Source organism: Porites lutea, chromosome 6 (assembly GCF_958299795.1).
Source record: "Porites lutea chromosome 6, jaPorLute2.1, whole genome shotgun sequence".
In the NCBI taxonomy this organism is placed as follows: domain Eukaryota; kingdom Metazoa; phylum Cnidaria; class Anthozoa; order Scleractinia; family Poritidae; genus Porites; species Porites lutea.
Genome location: NC_133206.1, coordinates 6,206,037 through 6,214,252, shown reverse-complemented (window position 1 = coordinate 6,214,252; position 8,216 = coordinate 6,206,037).

The window sequence follows — 8,216 nt, the reverse complement described above, 5'->3', positions numbered from 1 at the left end:
CAAGAAGGAAGTCTTCGCTCTGATAAGTACAATATATATGAATTTAATATAACAGAAAATGCATCTGCTGTGACTGTTCAAGTAGCTTGGAATATCAGTGTTGCGGTGCAGATTTACATTAAAAGGGGAAGCATACCTAAGCCAGAAGAAGGTGTTTACGACTTCAACGCAACATTTCGCTTGGGAGGGTGCTATAGTGATCACTCGACAAACTTCTCTCTTTGTAAGCTTTTTTTATCCAATGATGATTTAAATTGGACTGCCGCTGGTCAGTATTTTGTGATGATGGGATATACGAAAAATGACTGTTTACCTGTGGAAGAGCTGAAGAAGATTGGATCTGATGACACTGTACCCTACAATTTTTCCATGTATACGTCCAAGTGTATGTTCTATGACGAAAAAAAGAACGTGTGGTCAACAGACGGGCTTAAGGTAAGGTTGAGGAGGACTATCCAGTATTCCTATTTCTAAATTATACGCAATCTGATTACAGAATTGAGAATAAAAAAATAATCAGCGAAAAACGTTATACACAATATTTCAAGAACGTTTGACTCACATTTTGTTCGGCAATTTGACCCAACTGGCGAACATCAAAATTTAAGTCAAACCAAACTCAGCTTAACAGGGGCACTCAACGAGTGTTTTCTGTAAAATATAGGGAGAAGCAAATATTGCCTAGAATTTTCTACGGCTTGAGGACGGCTACAAATTTCTAGTTGACCCTTTCATTTACGTACAATTTTCGAAGCTCATCACGAAATAAATTCTCTACGATTTTCTTAAGTTTGATTTTTCACATTTCACTCCCCAGTTAGGCTATTTTTGTCAAAAAAAGTAAAACCTAAAATTTGAATCAGAAAAAAATCTCACTTTCGCAGTAATACGTTACATTGCATCTTAAATTCTCGATAAAATAATACTGAAGCCCTTGTAATTTAATGACCGAAAAGGTACAAATTTTATAGCACCGCTTAGAATGCATTTCTAGAGATCTAAAAGTACTGTGGACAGCCTACAAAGTGTTTTCAACGTATTTAGGGGGAAACCATCGTAACCGGGTGCCCCTGACTGAGATCGTTTCATGCGAAGTAGAGAGTTTGACCTGGGACTTACTCGGCTTTTTTTCTCACACGCGCCTCTGAGCGAGTAGTAAATCAATCACTTCTCATCAAAACTTCCACAAGTTGAAGATGCTGTTTTTTGGTTACTGACTTCTTTTTACTAATAACCATTTTGCTATCAACACATAAACAGCAAAATATCTAAAAACGTGTGGATTCACAATTACACCATTTCTTTTCCAAACAAATATTATATCACTGACTAATCTACCCTTATACCTCCAATACGGTATTATGAGTTGGTGACACACATACCCAAGTAGATTCAAAACAGTCCAGACAAAACAAAATTAATTAGTCCATCAGCTGAAAGTCGAAAATTTGGTTTTATGGCTCACTTGAGGGGAACAGCCGAAAGGTGTCAAATCTTAATCTTTGACTATATTAAGTATCACAAAAAGGTATGATAGCAAGGATAAAACTGTAGCTTTCACTTTGAAAATCGAAATTTAAATTTGCCCCTCATAATCTCCTTTTGGCCGCCATCTTAGATTTCGGGGATGGCTACAAAAGTTGCTTATATCGTTATAACGTTAACAAATCGCGTTTTAAACTTCAATTTAAAGCATATTGAAACTAAAAACACGCATCCCGTTTATTCTAGTGCTTAAATTATAACTACCTGACGTCGCGTGTGAATACACATCGCCTGTTAGTGTTGGTCACAATAAGAACGGAAGTTTGCACTTGATGTTATTACTAGAAAAAATTGGGAGGTTTACATTCATCCTAACGCAGAGATATTTGTTGCATCCTTATATCGTGCTTTCGTGATCCTGAATCAGTTTTACGGCCGAGTTAGACGGTACCTATGAGTTTTGCTTACGACTGAAGTTCATACGTCAAGACTTTCGACCATCCACAAGCACACATGTCGTACGAATGTCGTGGGCCTAATTTACACGACACAATCTGTCGTGAAGTCTCGACACATGGTAGTCGCGCACGATAGTAGTAAGCAAACATCGCACCGTCTAAATAAGCCTTTAGAGGTTTCAGCTGAATATGAATTCCTCGCACATCCCATCTAATATTGATTCAGTTACCGAACTGAGTTTACCAACAAGAGAGATTTGCATTTCGCTAAAACTGTCCACACAGAAGTAAAATAATGATGACTGACTGCCGGTCACGAGCACGTGAAAGCAGCCATCGATAAACTTTGTAACGGGCCGTTGCTCATCCAATCACTGACTCTAGACTATTTTTAGCCAGTGGAGAAAGCTAAGCTGAAGGCTGTGCGTAAGGTTCGCAACAAGGATCTAGTGCTTCCTTTTCGTATGGATCACGATTTTTTTCGCTCGGATGGCACTTCTCAGACAGCTTCATCATATTGACATTAAAGTTGCCTTCACATTGAAAACAGCTTTAAGAGCCCCTAAGCTCTTCCTTGGTCTCTTACCGATCCTAAGGGACTCACGCGAAAGACAAGCAAAGCCAGACTCTCCCAACAGCTTAAGCGACGCATCACAGCCACCTCGAAATGCCCAGAGAACGTAACCAGCGCCGTTTGTGCGGCTTGTACCTATGTCGGCTCCTGGAGAAAGTTACTCTGAAACTCGTTCTCGGGAACCTTTTTTCACCTTATGATGCTCGATACACAAATGCAGTACATGTAAACATATTTTTATGTTGTATCTTCCAAACGCGAGTGTCAGGATTGAAGAATGATGTTATACAATTATGTTATATGCGATCAACCCGATAAAGATGCTTTTCAGTGTTCCCAAACAAGCTCAAGACTAAAGAATAGACTGAATAGAGCCAGTTACCTAGTATCTAGTCCGATTTGTGGTTTAAAGCCTCGCGATAGAAGTATGTTTTACTTAACGTGGAAATCGACGTTACAATAGTCCTTTGCACGTTTTTCGAGCATTGTGATGTAGAGGGCCCGAATAGTAATTTTATTTATAACTGAGACAGCAGTTGAAAACACTAATGCTAAAAGCAAAATGGCGGTCACTATGACGTCATATATGACGTCATCTTATCTTGACTAACTATAACAATCCTAAAATAATATCTCTGGTACCTATCATTTCAAATAAACTTCAAAACAAAAATCGTGTGTTTTTGAGAGAGAAATCGAAGGTCTGTTTATTATAAATCCAAGATGGCGACCAAAAGAAGGGTATTTGGGGTAAATTTCGATTTACAGAGTGAAAGCTACTGCTCTTTCCTTGCTATCTTGCATTTTTGTCATGCTTTTTACTCAAAGATAAAGATTATACAAGTTTTGTTTGTTCCCCTTAAGTGAGCCATACACCCCCCCTAGCTGATGGATGGACTAAATGTATACGCTGTATAATATTTAGCTATAATTCAAACTTCTAGACATCATGCTCAATAAAGACAACATTTTTCAACTTAAAATCTGCTTACTAACCCATAAAATCTCAGAAAATGAAGCCAATATACCTGAAGCCGGTTTCAAACCTCTGATATTCACTCACTCGACACCAGGTATGCCCCAAATCTTAATTTTCATGTCTTACGTGTAAGGTCAAATTATTGCAAACGCACATTTTAGTTTGGCATAACCAAAATCTGAGAAGAGATTCCTATTGAAATAAAAAAAAAAACTCTGAGTTACTACCGCTTCAAAAGACAATAACTGAACTGGCATTTTCGATTTATTAATTTTTATTTTTGTTTCATATGCTTCTAGGTGGGTCCCAAAACTAATTTGAAGTCTACCGAGTGCTTAACAACACATCTAGGAACATTCGGAAGCAGCTTCTCCTCTCTATCAGCGTTCAACTACACTGTCGCACGTTGACAAGCAAAGTGTGAAGCAGCAGAAGAGCCCACGACAAGCCGCGCGCTCTTAGCCACCAAAAATAACTCAGTATCCAGCTGAGATCGGGGACTTTTAGTCCTCGATCTCTGCTGGATACCTAGTAGCTTGTAACATTCTTTATCCATTAATCTCTGATCGTATTTCGCATCTAATATGCTGAACGTGTTATAATAATATATCAAGAAGAGCTTAGGCATAATTAAGCTGGGATCAGGCCCAATTTTAGCAGTTCTCAGACATTCTCTCTTACGTACTCCCGCTAAACTTGGGCCTGATACAAAGTCTGCTGCTAGATTTTGTCCGCAACGCTGATTGGCTGTCAGAACAATGCCACAGGATCTGATTGCCTGGTGGAGTCAACGGAAGTTGAAAGCGCTTATAGACCTTTGTCACGCGGCGGTCATTTTGTCTCAGGAGATTTAAAAAAAGCTGTGGTTATGCATGGCTAGCCTCGTTCTGTCTAAGAGGCTAGCCGTGCAAAAACAAAGCTTTTCATTTGAAATTTTACCCGGGCATGACGTCTCTGAACGGAGTACGCAAGCTGAGGCTCACTGCGAAAGAAACTTCAACTGCCAGACGCATATCGCATCGCCGTTCAAGCTAAGGATTCTTGTAGACATTATTATAAAAGCTAGAGTTGCTAGTCTCAAGGTAACAGAATTGTTGTTTGCCTTCGCTTTTTGGCTGTTTGCTTTTTGTTAATTTAGCTTATATTAAATTTAGCGAGTTTTTCCTGAACTGTAATAAAACAACAACACAACAGAAATACAAAGTGTGTTTGTAACATTGTTTTTATTTTGTTTATAGGTCAGTTGCGCATGCAGTTTTAGTATTTTTAGTATGGCAGATATTATAAAAAAATATGTTTTCTTAGACGGTTGTTTCTAGTAAATTCGCAAATTGTTAGCGTACTCACGGGACTAAATTAAATGCACTTGAGAACTCGTTTGGTTTGTTCTGAGATAATTTATATATTCTTTGAAAAAGTTAGCGATATATTTCTTCAAGATTTTTACAGATTCATGTACCAAAATCGGGGAACAACAGGAAAAATAGAAATCTCACTATTTTAAAAGTCGAGTGCATCTAACTAAAAATACCGTAAAATTCCGAAAGTAAGCCCTGGGGCTTACATTTTTCAAAGGCCCTTTTTGGGGGGCTTATTTTTGGAGGGGCTTATATTCAGAGGGGCTTATGTACGGAGGGAAATTTGCGTTTAAAAGCAGATTAGGCTAGCCTTATTCTTGGTAGGAAATTTACCGTTTTTCTTTGTTTTACTTTGTATTAGAGGGCAATTAACAAGTACAAGCCCCCCAGGGGCTTTTATTTGGAGGGGCGATTTAACGGAGGGTTTTTTGCGTTACAAGTCTGGGGGACTTATATTTGGAGGGGCTTATACATGGAGGACTTATTTTCGGAATTTTACGGCACTCTCAAAGCCATTAATAATTCATTAAGAAAATACAAAGGAAATTAGCCTCCTCGCGGAACGTCCCCAGCGGCGAAGAGTGAGGAGAAACGGACGTTTTCGCAGGCTATAAGGAAATTATTTTAATGTTTAACGAGTGTTTGAAAACCAGGTGAAAAACTGCTCATTTTGCATCCTTAATTTCTCCCTCTAAAATCATTTTGTTTGAGAAGTAATATCAAGCACTCGACACAGTGTTTCATCAACAGATGAAACACCACGAAGTTCGTCAAAAATGCGTCGCATTTTCAACTCCCTTTCTCGGTGTTTCATCTAGTGATGAAACACTGCGTCTCATGCTTGATATATTACTTAAAACTACAACATGTAACATGTCGCCGTCTTTTCGAAAACGTTTTACCTTCTACGCCAACAGAAATAACCTTCAAGAACTCCTTTAATCTCGCAAGAAGTTAAACGTGACTGTGCTGATTGATTTGTTTTTAGACGAAAAAAAAAAAGATTAATTCTATTTTCTACATTTTCCCACGTTGCAAACTAAAAAAGCATGCAACGGAAGTACAGTGAAACCTGTATTAAGCGGACACCGTGTAAAGCGGACACCCTCTATTAAGCGGACAGTAGCCGAAGTCCCCAAATTTATTACCCTTATTTACTTTAAATGAAACCTTTATTAAGCGGACACCTCTATTAGGCAGACGCGGACACCTAAAAAGTACCTGAAATAGTCATTTCTATTGTTTCCAACCTGTATAAAAACGGACACTTGTAATTAAATTCCACCACCTAACATGCCAGACAACGAAAATGCGAAAGACTGCCACCTATCTGATTTCTTCAAATTTGAGTTGCAATCTATGTTTATGGTACTTTGATCAACTGGCCCACTTAAATAAAGAAATTAATGCAAACGTATACAGGGACCGCGGAGGGGGAGGGGCTGGTAGGGCCGCGGCCCCACCACTTTTTTGCGTCCCCGCCCCCACTTTTTGCGCTAAAAAGAAAAATAATTAAAATAAAAAAAAAGACTTGAAACAAGTTTTTTTCCGTCTATATTCCGCTATATTCTCTGTATTTTCTTTAATTTCAAACGCCAGGCATTTTGTGGGGCTCCTGTGCTTTTCGCGGTAATTGTGCTCTGGGGCCGACTTGCCCCTTGATCAAACGCCATGCCTTGGCCACTCCTTCGCTTCTTTCGGCAGCGTGTTTTGTATTTCCAGCTCCGGCAGAGTTTTTTATCAGTTTTATCAGACGAAATGAAGAAAATTACCAGCTTTTTCAAGCCAAACGAAGGTGAGTAGTTGTTTTGAGTTGATAAAAGTTTTATCTTTTGTCAGTTTCTCCTTTCGAATGAAATATTCGATGGCAAGAAGAATAACATTACTTGAACAGTGAACGGCCATAGTTAGAAATTTTTCAGATCACTTCAGTGTAGTATTTTCTATACTAAAATTGTAATCGCGTCTTTTCTTGCATTGAATCTGAACTGACCGTGTATGTTGGCCGACCTATAAAGAGCAACAAATACACTGGATAAAGTATGCAAAGTCACGCGACAGAAACAAATCAAATACTATGATTTTATTCGTTTTTTCGATTTTCAATATGAAAAAATTATTTTCAATTGTCAGCCCTGCCACTTTTCACCTTGCTCCGCGGTCCCTGGTATATCGTCATAGTCTCTGGGAGTATTCTAAACGTTTCCACTGTTCATTTGAATGGCATTTGACACCTCATATGACGTTATCTATCGAAACCTGTATTAGGCGGACACCCTGTATTAAGCAGACACTACAGCATTCCCCGAGGATGTCCGCTTAATACAGGTTTCACTGTATCTCATGTATGATATCAACAGACAGTGCTCGCCAACTACAATCCTTAACCAATTTACTAAATCGTCTTCGATTGATAATTACGATACTAGATCAGCCCCAATGAATCTTTTCATGTTATAAGTTTTCGAGGACGGAAAAAATGATTGACTCCTTTACAAGAATCGGTCTTAAGATTTAAAACTCAATTCCACCCTCAATAAAACTATTTAGCCGAACCAAATATCGGAAAGCGATCAAGAGTTTACGTGAAGACTTTCTGCAGTCTGAATATGATGACTATGTTGAGGTCCCTCGCAGCCTTATTGAGCTTTTCTCTTCAATGTCATCGTTACCTTCATAGCTCTTTTACCATAGTATTTTAAGAATTCTCTTTCTCCTGTTTATAGTGTTCTCTTGTTTATAGTTTATTTAATTATTTGTTAAATTATCGAGAGTTTTCTTTCTTTTCTTTCATTTTTCTCTTCCCTTCCCTTCTTGTCTTTCTTTCTTTTCTCCTTGTGTGTGAGTGTTTATGTGTCATTTCTTATAACCATTTATTGTAAATATAATTGTAAACTATAGGAATAGGAATAGCATATTTGCTAATTGTGTGGACAAAACAACTGTAACATGTTGCATGAAATTCATTAAAGATTGCTGCTATTTTTTTCGTTGTTGTTAAAAAAGATTTAATTAGAAGTTGAATTTTTCGCTATTTCTCTTTCACTTTTTACATACAGTTCATTTTACATGTATTTGCCGCAAAGTAAGCCTTAGAAATTAAAGGTTTGAACAGTGCACTGAAATTCACGCTCGCGCGTTCTAGTCTTTCTTTAAACTTTATAGATGGAAATCCGTGAGCAGGGAAGAGGTCAGCACAGAATTTGATTGTCGGCCAATTTCTGTAATCGTCTATCGTTTTGCTAGTGATAAGCTAGCCACTGATTCACTCGTCGTGCTTGTTTGGGACTGAGTCTTATTCCCCGAAAGAGAGAGAAAGAGTGTCTGGTGAATTGTTTCCAATCAAAAATTTGAGAACTCGT